The sequence below is a fragment of the Bos grunniens genome, chromosome 29 (genome assembly GCF_055505025.1).
Source record: "Bos grunniens cultivar Pamir isolate PY7600 chromosome 29, Bosgru_T2T1.0, whole genome shotgun sequence".
In the NCBI taxonomy this organism is placed as follows: Eukaryota; Metazoa; Chordata; class Mammalia; order Artiodactyla; family Bovidae; genus Bos; species Bos grunniens.
In genome coordinates this window covers 9,917,311-9,938,816 of record NC_141193.1, presented here as the reverse complement: position 1 = coordinate 9,938,816, position 21,506 = coordinate 9,917,311, and positions in this window count along the sequence as shown.

The following is a 21,506-nucleotide window of genomic DNA, read 5'->3' as shown; positions in this document are numbered from 1 at the left end:
GGCCATGTCTTCTTTCCACCTGCTGTCAATGCAGGAATTTCTCTCTCCTTCCCCTTTCCCCCGCTGGACCCCCTCACAGTGATCAGGACCAGAGCGGAAGGCGCCTGCCGAAGTCAGAGCAGCCAGGAGGTGTCAGGCCGGACTAGCACCCTACCTCCTCCCCGAGCCTGGACAAGGTTCAAGACCTCTCCTGGAGGTCTCGGCTCTTGCTGACTCTTTCTTTTTTCTTTTTAACCTCCCTCAACAGTGGTCTCCAGCCAAGCATGGTCACTTTTCCTGTTTTGCAGACTTGGCCTTTCTGGGAGAAAAGGTGGGTGTAGGGTGGCCTGTTTTCTACAAGTACTGCAGATTCTTCATTCAACAAGGATTTATTGTGCACTCAGCATGTGCCAGGAACTGTTTTAGCTCCTGGGTTTACAGGAGGAAACAGTGCAAAGATCTCTGTCTGCTCAGGGCTTATCCTCTAGTGAGGAGACAGAGAAGAAATGAGATGCGTTAAGTTTAGAGTTTGGTGGACATGGTGATGGTGTTCAGAGAGGAAAAAGTAGAGCAGACAAAGCGGTATGTGGGCATGGAGGGAGTTTAGAGTGGGGGCCTCACCGGGGAGGTGGCATTGAATCAAAGGTCTGAAATCCGGGAGGGAATTTACTTGCTAGATGTCTGGGAAGGAGAATTCCAGTGCCCGGGGTGGAATGAGGAATGAGGAGGGGGCAGGTGGAGAGGACCAGGGATGAAGTGTGGTTGGCAAGGGGTGGGCAGATGATGAAGGTCATAGTAAGGGGCCAGGGAGCAAGGAGTTGGCAAACTGCACCACCGGAAGTTGCGGTCCCCATAATACTCCCCTCATTTCAGACATCAGCTGTGAGTTCTGAGTCCCTGTGACTATCCTTAGTGGGTTATTTTCTAGAAAGACAGAACTGAGAAGCACCAAGATTACAGATTTACTCCAGAGAAAGGACACACATTCAAAAACCAAGGACGCAAGCCCGGGCTCATCTGGGATTGGCTGATCTGGCATCCAAACATGAAGGGTCGTCTGGTGGTCCTTTCCCAGTTGAGAGGAGTCCAGTGGAGCCCTGAACACAGACCTTCTGACCAACCCACAGAGTATGGCCGAGCAGGGAAGCTCACCTGACCCTTTACTGTCCAGAGTTAATTCTTGAGGCTTAATCACAGAGGCCCAGTGGCTAATGTTCGTTCTCCAGCCCCTCCCGCAGGTTCTGGCTAATACTTTTAGTCTCCAGCCCCTCCAGAGGCCCTGTTTCACAATGCCCTTGTCATAAAATCACATCTGAAGTCCCCAGACTAACAGAGACTCCTGTCAGGACATTCCAGAGGCCTAGAGATCACCTCCCAGTAGCTGAGGGCAAAGTCTAGACTTCAGAGATGATTGATAGGCAGTGCTGGGATCCTGCAGGTAGATCCACAGGGCTTGGGGTCATAATGATTCTTAGAAAGTGAAGTCACTCAGTCGTGTCCAACTCTTTGCGACCCCATGGACTAGCCTGCCAGGCTTCTCCATCCATGGGATTCTCCAGGCAAGAGTACTGGAGTGGGTTGCCATTTTTTAGGTTGGCTTCATAGCCTCGGGTTGAGCTTGGCCCTCCTGGTTTTCTTATGGAAAATAACACTGATAACTGTAGGACAGGGCCTGTGTGTCTGAGTGTCTTGATGTAAGGGACAGATCGAAAGATTTGTTGTTTAGTCGCTAAGTTGTATCCAACTCTGCAACCCCTGACTGAAGCCCACCAGGCTCCCCTGTCCATGGGATTCTCCAGGCAAGAGGTGGACTGCCATTCCTTCTCTAGGGGATATTCTGCACTGGGAGGGAGATTCTTTACCACTGAGTCAACCAGGAAAGCCTGATCGAAAGATTAGATGCCCCAAATTAAGGTCCAGTCCTTGTCTGCTGACCTTTGGCCTGGGCTGTGGAGGAAGGCGTGCACTAGGCACTAGGCACTCTGAGACTTCAGTTCCTGAGAAGACACACCCTGCAGCCTGCCAGCTGTAACTCCCTTCTGCCCAGGATTTCCCTCCTTACCCCCACAGGCCCTCCCCGTTTTGGCCCACATCTAAGCGGGGCCTCTTCTCTTCCTGAGGCTTTCCACCCTTCTCTTCTCGGTCCTTTCCTAGGGTCCCAGCTCCAGCCCTTCTTTTCCCTATCTTCCTCGGACCCCAGGCCTCTCCTCTGGCTTACAGTTTGTACCATCACGATTGTGTGCTTTGCAACTTACTGTGGACTTAACAGTTAAAATTGTGGTAAAATACACATAGTATAAAACTACAATTTTAGCCATTTTTAGGCGAACAGCTCAGTGGTCTCCAGTACATTCACAGCTCTGTGCACCCATCACCACTATCCATCTGCAGAACTTTTTCATCACGCCAAACTGAGGCTATCCATTAAGGAATAACTCCCTGACATTCATTTTAATAATTTACTTATTTACTTTTCACTTTTGGTTGTGCTGGGTCTGCACTGCTGCACTCGGGCTGTCTCTAGTTGCGGTGCATGGTGTGGGCTTCTCATTTTGGTGGCTCCTCTTGTTGCGGAGCATGGGCTGTAGGGCAGGCGGGTTTCAGTAGCCGTGGTGCACAGGCTTAGTTGCCCCAGGGCATGAGGAATTTCCCTGCACCAGGGGGTGAACATGTGTTCCTGGGTTGGCAGGTGGATTCCTTACCACTGGACCACCAGGGAGGTCCCCAACATTCATTTTTATTTTTATTTTCCAACATTCATTTTTAAAACAAAATGGATAAACCAAAAGTTAAATAAAGACATTGGAATTTCCACTGGTGCTATGTAATAATCCTGGTAATGCTCTGACCTCTGTGCTGTGGAGGAACAGTTGAGAACATGAACTTGCAGACCCTCTGAGATCTGCAAGAGCTGTGCCGTTATGGGCCTCTCCCTCACTGTCCATAGGAAGGGAGGAAGGAAAGAGACAGGCGCATTCACAGAGGCTGTCTCAGACCTGCAGCTATCCTTCAAAGAAGGAATTCTCATCTATTACCTATTATCACAGATGAGGAAAGTGGCCAGGATCTCTCTCCCCAGGGCATCTGAGCTGACAGCAAGACTCACCTGACAGGGGGACAGAGGGCCACGGGCATGTGGCTCCCACAGAAAGGCACCTCTGCTATTTATACAACAAACAGTTTTTTTTTAATTTTTAAAAAAAATTATTTAGCTGCACTGGGTCTTAGTTGCAGCATGCGGGATCTAGTTCCCTGACCAGGGATTGAACCTGGGTCCCCTGCATTGGGAACTTGGAGTCTTAGCCACTGGATCACCAGGGAAGTCCTCAACAGTGTTTGAGTTACCCTTCTGTTCCTGGTACCGTCCTCATTTCTGAATTCATGATGAACAAGAATCTGCTCCTAATATGGTTTCCAGTTTCCAGAGGACCAAATGTTGGCCTTCTGAGCACTGAAGTCCACCTCTTTAAGAATTAAACACACTTATATTTAAATGAGATAATCAGTTAACTAAGATTTCACTTTCTTTTTTCCTTTTTGAGCCAGTGTGATATATCTGTGAGGAATGTGGGGACCTTATTTACAGAGTAAGGAACATTATTCTGCTATTGATTCCTTCTAGTGTATTATTCATTGCTGTTCTTTAGTTCTTGTAGTTCTTTGGTAAACATTTCTTGCACCTTCTCCATTGTTTTCCCGAGATTCTGGATCATCTTTACTATCTTTATTCTCACTTCTTTTTTCTGAAAGTTTGTGTATCTCCATTTAGTTGTTTTTCTGGGGTTTTATCTTGTCCCTTCATCTTGGACATTACTTTCTGCTTTTTCATCCTGATTAACTTTCTGTAATGTGGTTTTTGTTCTAGCCGATAGTGGTTCTTCTTGCTTCTTCTTTCTGCCCTCTGATGGAAGAGGCTAAGAGGCTTGTGTAAGCTTCCTGGTGGGAGGGACTGGTAGTGGGAAGAACCTGGGTCTTGCTCTGGTGTGAAGAAAAGTGAAAGTGAAGTCGCTCAGTCGTGTCTGACTCTTTACAACCCCATGGACTGTAGCCTACTAGGGTCCTCAGTCCATGGAATTTTCCAGGCAAGAGTACTGGAGTGGATTGCCATTTCCTTCTCCAGGGGATCTTTCTGACCCAGGGATCGAACCCAGGTCTCCTGCATTGCAGGCAGACGCTTTACCATCTGAGCCATTGGGGAAGCCCGATTAAGCTTTATTCCAATTATCTGCTGATGGGTGGGGTTGTGCTCCTTCCCTGGTAGTTGTTTAGCCTGAGGCAACCCAGCCCTGGGGTCTATGGGCTCTATGGTTGGCTTAATGGCAACCTCCAAGATGGCTTATGCAAAGGGGCCCCGTCCAGGACTGCTGCTGTCAGCGGCCCCATCCCCACTGTGAGCCCCTCCCGACCCACGCCTCCGGGGGACACCCTTCAACACTGGCAGGTAGTTTTGGTTCAGTCTCCTGTGGGGTCACTGCTCCTTTCCTCTGGGTCTTGGTGCGAGCAAGATTTCGTTTGTGCCCTCCAAGACTAGAGTCTGCTTCCCTCGGTCCTGCGGAAGTCGTATAATCAAATCCTGCTGGCCTTCAAGATCAGATTCCTTGGGGGTCCCAGTCCCTTTGTCAGATCCCCAGACTGGGGAGCCTGATGTAGGGCTCAGAACCTTCACAACAGTGGGAGAACTTCTTTGGTATAGTGTTCTTCAGTTTGTGGGTCGCTAACCCAGCAGGTATAGGATTTGATTTTGTCATGATTGCACCCCTCCTACCATCTAGATGCAGCTTCTTCTTTGTCTTTGAATGTGTGGTATCTTTTTTGGTGGGTTCCAGTGTCCTATCTATGGTTGTTTAACAGAGTTGCAGTGTTGGTGCTCTCACAGGAGGAGACGAGCACGTGCCCTACCAGAGCTGCTGTTTGGACCCGGGCCTTAGCCCCGTAGTCAAGCCCCCTGTGCCACTGGACTTGGTCTTTCCCCAGGGCCTCTAGCTTGTTGTTTTGTTGTTTGGTCGCTAAGTTATGTCCAACTCTTTTCGACCCCTGGACTGTAGCCCATAGGGTTACAGGCTCCTCAGACCATGAGATTTCCCAGGCAGGAATACTGGAGTGGATTGCCATTTCCAGGAACATCTCCCAGAGATCTTCCTGACCCAGGGATTGAACATGCATCTCCTGCATTGTCAGGCAGATTCTTTACCACTGAGCCACCAGGGAAGCCCACACTCTCTTGTAGCATCCTATATTTTAAAAAGGTCATGGGCCAATAACTTCAGGGACACCGGATGTGGTTGTTGAGTTGACTGATGCCAGCTGTGGCTGTTTTGAAATTTTGCAAAAGAAAAAAAAAAAAGCAAGATCTTCATTGGGATATAAAACCTCTCCCTATTCCCCAGGGTGGGGTGGGGCAGTTTTTGAGGCACTAGCCTACTGTGTTCCCTCTTTGCCTGGCAAAGAAATAAAGCTACTTTTTCTCCTCCATAACCCAGTCCCTGTATTTCTGCTCAGCATCAATACACAGAGAGCCAAGATTTCTGGCATCAATACCTGTGCATGGGTCAGGGAGGGAACTGCCACTTCGGTTGGACTGAGTACCAGTCAGTGTGCTGTGTGTTAGGGCATGTGCTTGTGTGTATGCTAAGTCACTTCAGTCATGTCTGACTCTTTGCGACTCCTATGGACAGTAGCCCCCTAGGGTCCTCTGTCCATGGAATCCTCCAGGAAAGAATACTGGAGTGGGTTGCCATTTCCTCCTCCAGGGGATCTTCCCTACCCAGGGATCAAATCCAAGTCTCTTATGTCTCCTGCATTTGAAGGCGGGTTCTTTATCACTAGCTCTACCTGGGAAACCCCATGTTGGGGCATAAAGGAGACTGAAAGACTGCCCAGTGTTCTGGGCCTCACTGATTGGAGCAGGAGCAGGCGTGTGCATAATTGCAGTTCTGAGGTTATGGCTGTGGGGCAGTAGTGAATTGGGCCTTGTGGGGTAGACAGAGTGTTCAGCCCAGGAGAGATCAGGGCAAGCCTCTTGGAACCTTCATTTGAGCTGAGACTGAGGCACGCGTAGGCACTTAGAGGACAGGGCCACCTGGAGAGAGGACATTATGTACATACAGCCACTTGGCTGAGACTCCACGGTCCGGGAAGATCCAATATGCATGCCTTGGAGCAGTTAAGCCCATGCGCCACAACTATTGAGCCCGTGAAACACCACAGTGAGTGTGGCTTTGAACAATTTGGGAGAGTGGTGACAGCCAACTAGAGACAAACACCAAGGGCTGCATAGCCATGCTCGTTATCTGTACTTGGTCTGTCTGGACATTAGTGGTTGCCACCCTAGTTATGCAGAATCCTCTGGAAAAGTCTCTCCCATTCAACAACCACTGAATTGGGGTCTCCAAGGGGGTGAGCCTGGGAGTCAGTTTTTGATTAACTTTTTGAAATGATTCCCACAGCAGTTTGGGAATCACCAGCTCAATGTTTGCCTTGCTTAGTTATGCCTAAGGACGATGATTAGAGAGGAAAGTCCTGGTTTTTCTCCTGAATGTTCTGTTTCAGAAGGTTTGGGATAAAACATGAGCGTCTCTAAGAAGCTCAGATAAGGGGCTTCCCTGGTGGCTGAGTGGTAAAAAATTTGCCTGCCCATGTAGGAGACACAAGTGCAATCCCCAATCTTGGAAGATGCCACATGCCTCAGAGCAGCTAAGCCCATGTGCCACAGCTACTGAGCCTGTGCTGTAGAGCCTGGGAGCTGCAACTACTGAAGCCCGAGTGCCCTAGAGCCTGGGTTCCACCACAAGAGAGGCCACTGTAATGAGAAGCCTGTGCAGAGTAGCTCCCACTTGCCACAACCAGAGAAAAGCCCACACAGCAACGAAGCCCCAGCACAGCCAAAAAAATAAAATTTTAAAAAAGAAGCTCACATAAGAATGAGAAATGTGCTTGGTAGGGAGTGACATGGTCAGGATAGAGTTCTAGAAAGCTCACTCTCTCTTTTCATAATTGGACCATAAAGAAGGCTGAAGGCTGAAGAATTGGTGGTTTCAAATTGTGGTGCTGGAGAAGACTCTTGAGAGTCCCTTGGACTGCAAGGAGATCAGTCAGTCCTAAGGGAAATCAACCCCGAATATTCATTGGAAGGACGGATGCTGAAACCCCAATACTTCAGCCACCTCATGCGAAGAGCTGACTCATTGGAAAAGATCCAGATGCTGGGAAACAGGCAAAAGGAGAAGAGGGCGGCAGGGGATGAGATGGTTGGATGGCATCACCAACTCAATGGACATGAGTTTGAGTAAACTCTGGGAGCAAGTGAAGAACAGGGAAACCTGGCAAAGGGTTGAACATGACTGAGCAACTGAACAACACTCTGGCTTGGCTGTTGTGGAGCAAGCTGAGGGAGGTCAGGACCGAGTGGCCATTTAGGAGGCTGTTGGCAGAATCTGAAGAATGAGGTGGAGGCTGTGGGGTTGTGGAGGAAGGGATGGCTTGGACAGATGTTTCAAGAGAAGCTTCAGGATTTCACAATAGCCTAGGAGGGATGGACTTGATGTGAGGGGAGAAGGTTGCTGTGCGATGACTCCTGTGTTTCTATCTTAGAAGACTGTAGGAGCAGCCTGGGGCCATGGAGCTGGTGTGTGAGGGGGGGCGCCGCAGGCAGGAAGAGAAGGAGCTGTGGGTGGGAATGGGAGCAGCCCCTTGTAGATGTGCTGGGTTTAGGTGCCCTTGGACTTTCACGTGGAGCTTTCCGCAAAGGAGAGGGGTAGAGATGGGGGTACATACGGTGAGTGTGAATGATGCGGGGGTGAGTGTGTGGGGTGTGAAGGGCGGAAGGGGGAGGTTGGGGGCCTGAGGACTGGCAACATTCACAGGACACACAGTAACAGAGGGACCCGCAAAGGAGGAGGAAGAGAAGAGAACAGAGTGGGGGGACATGAAGGCAGGAAGAAGAGGCCAGGTCAGTGTCAAAACAGAGCGGGCCCTGGTGGCCTGCGGTTGGATGACCAGGAGATGGTTGGCGCTCGTCTCCAGAGCCCTTCCAGGGAAGGGTGGAGAAATGGATTTTTCTAATTTTAAGGTTGGGAGGTATTTGTAAAAGTTTTGAGATAGTACTGGTCGGAGTTCACGGTTTTCTTTTTCGTTTTTTGGTTTTCTTAAGCAGCAAAGGAACTTACAGAAAGGCTGTCAGGACCTGCCAAGACCAGACTTGGAAAATGGGCAGGAAGCGGGCGCCAAGCAGCAGGAAGTACAATTGTCTTCAAACTGGAACTGCCTGGGAGGCTGCCACGGGGGACGCGCTGCCAAGGCATGTGCGGTCTGACGCGGAGCCAAGGCCGCGGGCGAGGCTGGAGGGCAGAATTGCTCTGCCTGCAGTCGCCCTGAGTCCGGGGTGGAGGCGTTCACCTTCTCTTTCAAAGGGCTCTGTCCTGTTGCCAGGTCAGACACGAGGTACCATGTCTGCGCTGAAGAGGCCCCCTCTTCTAGTTCACATGAGGTTGTGAGCTGAGGAGGGGCTAGATATAGGAGAGTCAAGGATGTTGTTAAGGTTTTTGGCCTGAGCCAGCTAGACCACTGGATTAACCACTTATGTGGGGAAGACGGCTGGAGAAATAGGTTTAAGTGAGCAACTAGGGACTTCCCTGGTGGTCCAGTGGCTAAGACTCTGTGCTCCCAATGCAGGGGGCCTGAATTTGATCCCTGGTCGGGGAACTAGGTCTCAGAGGCCACAAATCGGAGGTCACATGCCATAAATAAAGATTCCACGTGTCCCAACTAAGACCCTGCACAGCCAAATAAATAAATAAAATATTAAAGAAAAATATCTTTAAAAAGTGAGGGGGAACTAGCAGCTCAGTTTGGGCCCAGATTGTTTTCAGGTCTAGCAGACATCTGAGTGGATGTGTCAAGATGTTAGCTGGACCTGCTGCTCTGGTGTTCATGGCATTCTTGGCTAGAGATGTAGATTTGGGAGTCACGGAAGCGTGGAGTCCTAACGACCTCCAGGGAAGTCCCTACTTTATCTCTTTAAATATTTATATATTTTTTTGTTTATTTGGCTGCTCCAGATCTTAGTTGTGGAATTTTCAGTCTTCATTGCGGCATGTGAAATCTTTAGTTGCAGCATGTGGGATCCCTGACCAGGGAATCAAACCCAGGCCCCCTGCATTGGGAGCTCAGAGTCCTAAGCCACTGGTTCACTTGGGAAGCTCCCTATTTTATCTTTTAATTGAGGTTTAATTGACATACAACATTACTGAGTTTGAGATATCCTGGTTCAATTTTCCTGATTCGATATTTGTGTATTTGGGAAAGTGATTGCCACAATGGGGGCTACTCTATCTAACATCAAACATACTTACAGAGTTCTTTTTTTCTTGTGGTGAGAACTTTTAAGATGTACTTTCTTAGCAACTTTCAAATATGCAACACAAAGCTATTTATTTATTTAAGATGGGCGCAATGACAGCATATGTGCCTCAGCGGAGAGGGGGAAATGCTGAAGAGAGGAAACCTGCTGGACAGATGCCTTTGAGGTCAAGAGAGGGAGTAGGATCTAATGTTGGGGTGGAGGGGGGCAGCTTTTACAGGAAGCTGGCCACGGGGAAGGTGGAGCAGCAAGTATAGAGTTGGTGAGTAGATGGTGGGGTGGGATGGGGGAAGGAATTTGTGGAATTCCACCCACAGATTGCTTTTATTTTCTCAGTAAAGCAGGAAACAAGGTCAGCAGCTGAGAGTGTGGACTGTGGGTTCCCAAATGTTGGAGGTTTGAGGAGAGGGGAGAAAATATGAATAATTATCCAGGATACTGTTCACAGTGTCTGTTTGGGGCCTGATTGTGAAGAGCCAACTCACTGGAAAAGCCCCTGATGCTGGGAAAGATTGAGGGCAGGAGGAGAGGGCGGCAGGGGATGAGATGGTGGGATGGCATCATCGACTCAGTGGACATGAGTTTCAGCAAGCTCCGGGAAATGGCGATGGACAGGGAAGCCTGGCGTGCTGCATCCCATGGGGTCAGACATGACTGAGCCACTGCACAACAACAAAATATGGGACTAAGTACATCATCTACTTGCTGGACATGCAGACTCTCAGGCCCACCCCAGACCTCTTGAATCAGAATCTGAATCTGCTTTCTAGTGCCACCTGAGTCACGTACACTGGAGCTGGATTGGCCCTAGTGAAGCTAAACAGTGGAGCCTCTGTCTAGGGAAATGTAGGTGCATGGCCAGGCAGTGTGAACAGCCTGAAAGGTTGTTGCTGAACCACGCAAGATGCCAGGATTCTTGGCCTCCAGAGGAGAAGAATTCAATCCGGGGCCAGAGACAAGGCTTGATTGCTCAGAGCTTTTGTGTAATAAAGTTTTATTAAAGTATAAAAGAGATAGGGAAAGCTTCCGACATAGACATTAGAAGGGGGCAGAAAGAGTACCCCACTGCTAGTCTTTAGCCGGATGTTATATAGCTACTAGCAGTCTGCTAGTTAAAGAAAGGAAATGTCTCAAAACTCAGAAAATGGCACCAGGTGAGTCATCCCAGGCCATAAAACGATTGACATGAATCTTGTAGAAAGGCAGATTTCCATACAAATATATAGTTTCACTAACATAGATTAGGAGAACAGTGTATGAGTATAACATACTGGTTTGTCAAGTTGGTTCTGAGCCTTTAGGCGGAAGCCACTTGAAGACAGAATCTAGGGTAAATGCATAGCACATTGACATAGCTTAAGACAAATATTTCCATAAGAAATGCATTGGTTAGTTCAAGGTTTGAGAAAAGTTAAGTTCAGGTGGAACCAGGTATCATTATGGCAACACAAAATTTTAAGAGAAACCTCTTTTATATCTGTATAGAGAAGGGGAAAACATATATCACTAGTTTGTTTCCTCTTGCCGCTTAAGAGAGAGAGAAAAAATGTCTGACACTTGCAGCCTATTTCTTCCATTTGGAGATCCCTGGCCTTCCTTCCTGTTACCCTCTCAAGCCCACTTCAGACCTGCCTTTGTTTCTCTTGGTGCTACATCATGGAATTTCAGTGCTTGGCCTTCAAAGCTCCAGACCACTTAACATGGTGGCAGAAAAAAGAAAAGAAAAGAAATCTCAGTATGATCAGGAAATGATGTTCCCTCTTCTTCTGAAGCAGCAGAAATAAAAGCAGAGTCTTTTCTGCATCATAAAACCATCCTTGCAAATGTTATTTCTAACCAGGGAGTTTTGTCAGACAATAATATTTAAGAGGCTGTCGCTTTGTCTTATGAAAGTAACCTTTAACTTTTAAAAAGCTTGTGATTCTGATTGCTTCTCTTCCTTAATAATGCGTTGCCCTGGCAATAATATTTAAATTCACATCTCTGTTTTCTAAAAGGTGTAAATACCTGTGAGCTTTGTGTGTGTGTGTATGTGTGTGTGCGTGCGTGTGTGAAACCAGAAGGGGGGCACTGGCACATGTCTCTTCTCTCACGTGCAGGAGGTGAAATAATTGCCGCAGTGACTGCGTGATTTCTTAAACAAAGAGTTTGAATCTTAGTGCATTTAAATGAACACACAGGAGGCAAGGTCTCTTGTGAGCGAGGAGAGTAGGCGTCATGAGGAGACAGGGGAAAGCTGAGAGCGCCTTTGGGAATAAAGCAAGGGAGCTGACCGAGGGCAAGTAGTAGGGTGATTAGATGGTGCCATGAGGCCCATGGGCTGCGGTCAGGAACCCTGAATAGGTTCTGGTGGCAATCTGCAAGGTGTATGGATGTGCGTGTGTGTGCTCAGTTGTGTCCAATTCTTTGCAACCCTATGGATTGTAGCCCACTAGGCTCCTTTATCCATGCGATTCTCCAGTTAAGAATACTTGAGTGGGTTGCCATTCTCCTTCTCCAGGGGATCTTTTCAACCCAGGGAATGAACCTGCGTCTCCTGCATTGACAGATTCTTTACCATCTGAGCCACCAGGGAAGCCCACTGTGCCATCTGGGAAACCCTAATCGGCAAGGTGGCAGGACTTTTTTCCAGCAGTGACGGACTGCCTCTGTGTAGGACCAGAGGAAATGGATGATTGGTAGGGTTGGTCCAGGGTGGTGAGTTTTCAGGGGAAGCAAGGGGCCCAGGGATCATGGATATTTGTGGTGTGGATGGAAGAGGGTGTGGTTTAAGGAGAAAGCCATGGCAGGGAGAAGACTGGGAGAAAAAGGACAGGGCTTGTTGTGGGTGGGGAGCGGGAGTGAGGATGTTGGAGGTTAAGCTCTGGAAGAAGGAGCAGCTGAGGACTTTGGGTGTGGAGACTGAGGCCCCTGGGGCTGAAGAGATCAGGACACTGATAAGCTGGGGGAGTCACCCAGGTATAGTGGTAGCCAGGGTCAAGAGGTGGAGAGGATGGGTTTGAAGATCATCTGGGGATACTCCTTGGTCTACTCTGGACTAAACCTCAGTTTCCTCATCTGTGATATAGTCTGAACTGTTTTTACCCACAACACTTCTGACACCGCGTGTGTGTGAGTGTGTATGTGTTTGTGTGTGTTCTTTTTTCCCCCCTCACTCCAACCCATTCTCTGATTCTCTGGACACTAACTGGTGGGGGATGGGGAAGTCCTACAATTCAATTCACTTCTGACACTATCTACCATGAATTAGCACAGACAACATGAGTTAAGTGCTTCTTCCTCCAAGACTTGGCCCCATTTGAGGTTCTGGTTGCAGGTACCAGATTTTCATAGGTATTATAAATTCAGTGTTCCCACAACTCCTTCCTCAGATTCAGTTATTCTCTCTCTTTTTTAAAATCTTAGTTTGGTTGTGCCGTGTGGCATGAGGGATCTTAGTTCCTGCAACGGGGATTGAACCCATGCCTCCTGCAATGGAAGCGCCAAGTCTTAACCTCCAAGGAAGTTCCAGGACCTCCAAGGAAGTTCCCCAATTATTCTTTAGGACAACTAGAGACCACTCAACTCAGGAAAGAACTTTACTTAGTACTACCACTTTATTGGGCTTCCCTGGTGGCTCACATGGTAAAGAATCTGCCTGCCAATGCAGGAGACATGGGTTAGATCCTTAGGTTGGGAAGATCCTCTGGAGAAGGAAATAGCAACCCACTCCAGGATTCTTGCCTGGGAAATCCTAGGGACAGAGGAGCCTGATGGGTTATAATCCATAGGGTTGCAAAAGAGCGGACACCACTGAGGGACTGGGCGTGCACGCACGCACATGGACCAGTTTATTAGAAAGGGTACAACTCAGGAACAGGCTTCCCTCGTGGCTCAGATGGTAAGGAATCCACCTGCAATGCGGGAGACCTGGGTTCGATCCCTGGGTTGGGAAGATCCTGGAGAAGGAAATGGCAACCCACTCCAGTATTCTTGGTTGGAGAATCCTCATGGACAGAGGAGCCTGGTGGGCTACAGTCATGGGGTCACAAGGAGTCGGACACGACTGAGCAACTGAGCACAATAACAGGCAAATATAAGAGATGCACAGAGCAAGGTATGGGGGAGGGAAGGCGTGAGGAGCTTCCTTGACCTCTCCGGGCGGGTGAATCATCCTCCCCACACCTTGCTGTGTGCACTGACCCGGAATCTTTGAACTCCACTGTTCAGAGGTTTTTATGGAGGTTCCATTGAATAGGTGTGGCTCAGGAGGTCATTGCCCATTAGCGATTAGCCTCTCTTCCCTTCCCAGAGGTAAGAGGTGGGGCTGAAAGTTCCAACCCTCTCTTCACACAGGGGATTCCTCTGGTCACCAGTCCCTGTCCTGAAGTTATTTCAGGCCTCCCTAGGGGCCCCTCACTGGCACAAACTCAGGTAAGGTTGAAATGGGCTCCTGTTGAATAACAAAAGGTGCTCCCCTCACATCTACAGCTCAGGAAATTCCAAGGGTTTTAGAAGCTCTGTGTCAGGAACTGAGGACAAAGACCAAATATATATTTCTTATTATATCACAGATGGGGACAATAACATCGATCTTGAGGAATTTTTAAGATTCAAAAAGACAGTTTGTCCACATGCCAGCAGAGGGAAGAATGGTAATAGTCAGAGAAACCTATGGGCTTCCCGCCTGGTTCCCAGTCATCTAAGGCAAAATATACTAATAAGCAAAAATGTAATATCATAACGATGGTTTGTTGTCTACCATGTCACAGACAACGTGCCCAGTCCTTTAGGCACGGAGGGGCTGTGGTCTAACATGTGCCACCCTACTGCCCCCTACTTGGCTGGGCAGAGGCAGAGAAGCAGGAGAAAGGACAAGTGAAATGCTTTTACCTGCTGCAGGGGGTGGGGAAGGAAGCCAGTGCTTTCTGAGTGTTTCATTTGTGACAGGCTCGGCATGATTGTTCTCTCTTACAGATGAAGAGTCTGGGGATTGGAAAAATAAAGCGATTTGTTCAGGTTCACAAACCCCGGCTCCCTGGCCGTGTAACTTTCTGTAATTTAGTGACTGAACAATATGGAGGCTTCACCTGGCTGGTGTGATTGATCATTGATTAACTCAATCTCCAGGGGTAAGTCAGAGCATCTTTTGTTCCAGTATTTGGTTTTTGACCCTTGGCTTCCCTGGTGGCTTAGTCAGTAAGGAATCCACCTGCAATGCAGGTAGACCCAGGTTCAATCCTTGGGTTGGGAAGATCCCCTGGAGAAGGAAATGGTAACCCACTCCAGTATTCTTGCCTGGAGAGTTCCATGGACAGGAGACCGTCCATGGGGTCGGTTACAGTCCATGGGGTCTCAAAAGAGTCCGACATGATTTAGCAACTATACCATCACCTGACACAGATCTCCTAAATCCCTTAGAATTTCCTGGGTGACAAGGAGTTAATGTCTTTTGTTCTCACAAAGTGACTCTTCATAGGCTTCTGAATAGCTCCAGAAAGGAGGCTGCTCATCAGAAAGACCAAGCAATGATTAGATGCTTGGAACTTTCAGCCACATCCCTCATCCACCAGGGAGGGGAGAGGGGCTAGAGATTGAATTAATTAATAATTGGCTTCCCTGGTGGCTCAGATGGTAAAGAATCTACCTCTAGCACGAGAGACCGGGTTTGATCCCTGGGTTAGGAATATCCCCTGGAGAAGCAAATGACAACCTATTTCAGTATTCTTGCCTGGAGAATCTCACAGACAGAGCAGACTGAAGCAGGCTATAGTCCACGGGGATGCAAAGAATCAGACACAACTGAGTGACTAACACACACACGGTGAAGCCTCCATGTCACTGTTATTCAGTCACTAAGTGGTGTCGGACTGTTTTCAACCCTGACAGACGCCAGGCCCCTCTGTCCTCCACTATCTTCCAGAGTTTGCTCAAATCCATGTCCATTGAGTTGGTGATGCTATCTAACCATCTCATCCTTTGTCACCCCCTTCTACTTTTGCCTTCAATCTTTCCCAGCATCTGAGTCTTTTCCAATGAGTCGGCTCTTTGCATCAGGTGGCCAAAGTAGTGGAAAGTATTCAGCTTCAGAATCAGTCCTTCCAATGAATATTCAGGACTGATTTCCTTTAGAATTGATTGGCTTGATCTCTTTGCAGTCCAAGGGATTCTTGAGTGTCTTCTCCACACCACAGTTCAAAAGCATCCATTCTTTGGCATTCAGCCTTCTTTATGGTCCAATTCTCACATCCGTACAGGACTACTGCAAAAATCATAGCTTTGACTATACAGACCTTTGTCAACAAAGTGATGTCTCTGTTTTTTAATATGCTGTCTAGGTTTGTCATAGCTTTTATGAAAGCCTCCATAAAAGTCCCTAAAACTTGCGGTTCATAGAGCTTCTGGGTTGGTGAACACGTCCATGTGCTGGGAAGGTGGGGCATCCCAGCTCCATGGATACGGATGCTCCTTTGCTTGGGACCCTCTGGATCTCACCCTTTGAAACTCTTCATCTGGCTCCTCATTTGTATCCTTTACCATATCTTTTATTATATAACTGGTAAATGTAAGTTTTTTCCTGAGTCCTGTGAACTCTTATAGCAAATTATTAAACCTGAGTTGGAGTCATGGGAACCCCCAATTTGTAGTCAAATCAGAGAGAGGTATGGGTAAGCTGGGGACCCCTTACTCGGGACTGGTGTCTGAAAGGTGGGCCATCTTGTGAGACTGAGTCCTTAACTTGTAGGATCTGATATTAATTTCAGGTATATACTTTCAAAACTGAATCACAGGACACCACCAGCTCATGTTGGAGAATTGGTTGGTATGGGGAAAAGAAAAACAAAAACCATAGATTTAATGTCAGAAGTTTTGTAAGTGGAGAATAAAGGAAACAGAACTTTTTCCTTTTTAGGGTGAGAATATTCCAAGCAGAAGAGTAAACACTTGGAATGAGCTTGAGGCCTGTGTGAGGACTAGGAGCATCTCAGCGGCTGGGAGTATGGGCTGCGTGGGGAGGAGTCACAGACAAAAGAGGCAGAATGAAGGAAGCGGATCTGAATGTTAAGGTTATTGGAGGCCATGTGGCTTGCTTTTTAATCTCATGCGGTTATTGCCTAGTTGTTAGCAAGGGATTGATAGCATCAGATCTGTGTTTTGGCAAAAGCCCTTTGGCTGAAGCAGGGTGAATGGAGGGGAGTGGGACCGATTTATACCTTGGCTGGCAAATTATGGCCTGTGGGTCTGTACCACTGTGATCTAAGAATGGATTTTGCATTTTTAAATCAAAAGAAAAATAATATTTTGTGAGGCAGGAAAACTATATGCAATTAAAATCTCAGTGAAAAATTCAAGTCAGGTTTTATTGGAACACAGTCATGTTCATTTACGTATGTGGTGTTCACAGATGCTTTTGACCCCAGTGGCAGAGTTGGACAGTTGTGACAGAGACTGTATAATATATAAGAACCTAAAAAATATTCATCAGTTTGCCTCTTGGCTTGTGCACGCATGTGTGCTCAGTCACTTCAGTCGTGTCTGACTTTGCGACCCTATGGATTGTAGCCCACCAGGCTCCTCAGTCCATGGGATTCTCCATGCAAGAGTACTGGAATGGGTTGTCACATCCTCCTCCAGGGGATCTTCCCAACCCAGGGACTGAACCCCTGGTGTCCTGCATTACAGGAAGTTTCTTTACTGCTGAGTCATGGGGGAAGCGTCCTCTTGGCTCACAGAGTCTCATATCTAGCTTCAAGAAAAAAAAAAACCCTTTTATTCAGTTATTAAAATATTTATTTATTTGGCTGTGCCAGGTTTTAGTTGCAGCACACCAGATCTTTAGTTGTAATGTGTGGGATCTAGTTCTTTGCCCAGGGATGGAATCTGGCCTCTCTGCTCTGGGAGCATAGAGTGGATTGGGAGCATGGAGTAGCCACTGGACCACTAAGGAAGTCCCTATCTGGCTTTTTATGGAAAAAATTTGCTCACTCCTGAATTAAGGAGTGTTTTTTAAAGGGATTATTTTAACGTTTCAGGTAAGAGTTCTTCATTAGGATAGTGATGGAGGCGGGAGGGGGGAGGGATGGAGAAAATGGAATTTGGGAACTATTCAGGGTGGGGGTGGTGAGTAGACCAACGGTACGGGGAGTGAGAAAGAGGAATCTAAGGCTACTCCCTGATTTCTAGGTTGAGCACTTCGTGAATGGTGGTGCTAGTCGGGTCAGAAATACCAAGAGGGATTTCTGGAGCTGGGAGGCAGGGGAAGTATATGGGCTGGGAGGGACAAGTAAGAACATTTTCCAGAACTATTCTACATGACAGTCTGATTCCTGGGGTTATGCAGTTTGTGTGTGTCACCAAAGACCCTAAGAACAAAGTGCTAATCACTCAGTCGTGTCCGACTCTGTGTGACCCTATGGACTGCAGCCCACCAGGCTCCTCTGTCCATGGAATTCTACAGGCAAGAATACTGGAGTGGGTTGTCATTTCCTTCTCCAGGGCATCTTCCTGACCCAGTGATTGAACCCGAGTCTTCTGCATTGCAGGCAGATTATTTACCATCTGAGTCACCAGGGAAGCCCCCAAAGCGACAGTCACTCAATCATGTCTGACTCTTTGTGACCCCATGGACTGCAGCCCCATGGACTGCCTGCCAGTCTCCTCTGTCCATGGAATTCTCCAGGCAAGAATACTGGAGTGGGTACCATTCCTTTTTCCAGGGGATCTTCCCAACCGAGGGATCGAACTCAGGTCTCCTGCACAGCAAGCAAATTCTTTGCTGTCTGAGCCACCGGAGACGTCTCGAACTCCATGGAGCCTAGAGGCTAGTGTGGGACACCTGCTGTTCATAAGGTTTCTGTGCTATACAGGTGAGCAACTACCTGTTGGAATTTCCAGATGGGTCAGCATGAGTTCTGTAAAATCAGAACCAGTCTCCAAAAAAGGAATCTGAGGATTCCAAAAGCCTGCGGGAGGCCTGGGAGAATGTGATCTTGTCCCTAGATGCCACGATGCCTCTTATTCAGCTCCAAGTTGTCTGGGGAAGTTGCTCTGCTGGAGAAAGGTAGGTAGGGCCTGCCTCGAAGTAGTATCAGCCAAGTGAGCTGACCCTTTGGGTACCTAGGTTTCCTGCTAAGGGGTGGGGGCAGGCGCTGAGATGGCCAAGACCATCTATTCTGTCTTTTGTCCTGTGGTCCTATTCTCTGTGGAGAAGGCAATGGCAACCCGCTCCAGTACTCTTGCCTGGAAAATCCCATGGACAGAGGAGCCTGGTAGGCTACAGTCCATGGGGTCTGGAAGAGTCGGACATGACTGAGCGACTTCACTTTCACTTTCATGCATTGGAGAAGGAAATGGCAACCCACTCCAGTATTCTTGCCTGGAGAATCCCAGGGGCAGAGGAGCCTGGTGGGCTGCAGTCTATGGGGTCGCACAGAGTCAGACACGACTGAAGCGACTTAGCAGCAGCAGCAGCAGCCTTTTCTCTGAGAAGCAGTCCAACCCGGGTTTGAAGTACCTCCTTTTTCTTGGCAGGGCTATTCCTCGGCTATTCCTGCAGATGGCGCTAAAGTCACACGATGGGAACGGAGGGGCGGGGGCCGGCGGGAGGAGAAACGGTCCTAACTCGCCCCCTTCTCTAGGTCTGCTCCAGCCTAGAGGAGGTGGAGTTCACAAAGGCATTCCATTCTTTCCCTGCTTCCTGCTGGGGCACAAAACGCCCTTGTTTCTGGAGCGAGGACTCCCTCAGAGCAGGAAGGGGTGCTGCGTTTGGGGAGGAGAGAGAGGCCATGTCCAGCCAGGGCCGGAGGACTCAAGCCCTTCCCGCCGCCTCCGTCCGTCGTCCCGCAGCGGGAGCTGCAGGAATCCTGCTTCCAAGGCCTTCAGAGCTCAGACCTCATCTCCGGGAAGTCTTCCCGGATTGCACACCTTCCTCCACCCAGGCGTGCCGGGCGCCCCTATTCGTTTCTCCAAGCCCTGTTTCTTCTCCCTTGGCTGGTGGAATGGGACTCCGAACTCTTTTTGAAGCCCAGGCTGGAGGAATGGGGAAAGGTGTGGGGCTGAACGTGGGCTGGGTGTCTGGCCTTTCACCTGCGGAGCCGGCTGATGCTGCGATAACACTGCCTGTAGAGGCATTTAGGTGTTTTTCCTACAGCCCATCTCATCCTCTTAAGACTTCTGCAGGATTAATTCCCCTTTCAGAGCTGAGGACACTGGAAATAAGAGACATGCCTGAGGGGAGGGGATAATTTCCTGGTGCTCCAGTGGCTAGGACTCTGTTTCCACTGCAGGGGACCAGGTTAGATCTCTGATCTGGGAACTAAGATTCAGAAAGCCATGTGGCATGGGTGGGTGGGGGGGACAGGATTAAGAGACATGCCTGAGGGGAGGGGGCGTGGGCAGGTGGGACCTGTGCCTGGGACAAGGGACACATTGACCTGTGACCTGCCAGCCCCATTCATCATCTGAATACCAGCTTTGACCTCTCCACTCCTGGCCTCCAGTAGAGGTCAGGCCAGTCTGATTCCAACACCCCTGCTCTCCCAACACTGCTTGGCTTCTTCAGGACCTACCCCCTTCCTGGGACCACTGCCTTCGACACAGGGCAGGGCATTTAACCTAAAGGGAGCTCAAGCCTAAGTGGTGGGTGGTGGTCAGGGAGGGACCTTCTCAGAGTCTTGAGCTGACAACCCAGGAAGCTGTGCTGTGGGAGAGGAGGAGAGGCTTTTGTGTCCTATGGTCATTCTCTACAGTGCTGTGTGCCTGCTAGCCTCTGGCCAGCCTGTCCTGTCACCTCTTGAGTGGATTTCCCTGCCCATAGTATTGGAAGCTTCCTTTTCAAAGGGTTCTTGGAGTCCTGCCAGCTGTATATTGGGTGAATCTTCACTCTCTCTCTCTCTGTAAGGGATTAGCCCCACCTAGGACTTCATTTGTCTTGTTGTTCAGTCACTAAGTCGTGTGTGACCTTTGTGACCCCATGGACTGCAGCTCGCCAGGTTTCCCTGTCCTTCACCATCTCTGGGAGTTTGCTCAAATTCATGTCCATTGAGTCAATGATGCCATCCAACCATCTCATCCTCTATCGCCTTCTTCTCCTCCTGCCCTCAATCTTTCCCAGCATCGGGGTCTTTTCCAAAGAGTTAGCTCTTTGCATCAGGTGGCCAGAGTATTGGAGCTTCAACATCAGCATGAGTCCTTACAATGAATATTCAGGTTTGATTTCCTTTAGGATTGACTGGTTTGATTTCTTCTCTGTCCAAGGGACTCTCAAGAATCATCTCTAGCACCACAGTTTGAAAGCATCAATTCTTTGGCACTCAGCTTTTTTTATGGTCCAACTTTCACATCTGTACATGACTTATTCCTCTAGGTCAGAATTTCTCAGACTTTAACCTGTGTCACAATCACCTGGGCAGCTTATTGAGACATGGCTGGGCTATACCCCTAGAGTTTATGATTCAGTAAATCTGGGGTAACCCCAAGAGCTTATATGTCTAACAAGTTCCTGGGTGACACTGATGCTACTGGTCAGGACCACTGTGCACTGAAGCGTTAACTCAGCTTTCAATCCAGCGTCTGGGCTGTCTAAACCTCGCACGCTCCAAAGAAAGGTTTGCCTGGCTCCTGGGAGATAGCCCCTAAACCCTTGGAATATCCTGTTTGATAAGAATATTTTTGCTTATCTGGGAGCCAGGGGCCTCTTGGGATAGCCTCTGAAGGGGCTGGAGACTAAGTAACTAAGGTCAGCCATGTGGGTGGTCAGTAGCCTTCATGAAACACCAGACACCAAGACTTGGCTGAACTTCTTGGTTGGCAGTGCTTCATGCAGCTGGAAACTGTGTTTCTGGGGTGGCGACTCATTGTTGCTGGGAGAATTAAGTGCTGTCCCCATGACTGCACTGGGAGAGGTCAGCGGAAGCTGGCAGCTGGTCTCTCCTGGACTCTGCCTGTGCACTTTTATGCTTTGCTGACTTTGCATCCTTTCACGGTAATAATTATAACCACGAAGATAACAGCTTTGCTGAGATCTGTGTCCTAGTGAATGACTGAACCTAACGGTGGTTTTGAGGACGCCGGTGACAACCAGAGAGCCACTGCTCTGCGCTGTGGGATTAACCTCGCTAGGGTTTAGGCTTTGGGGGCCCCCTCACCAGTGAAGTGCCTGAGGGGCATCTTTGTGGAATGCTTTGGGAGG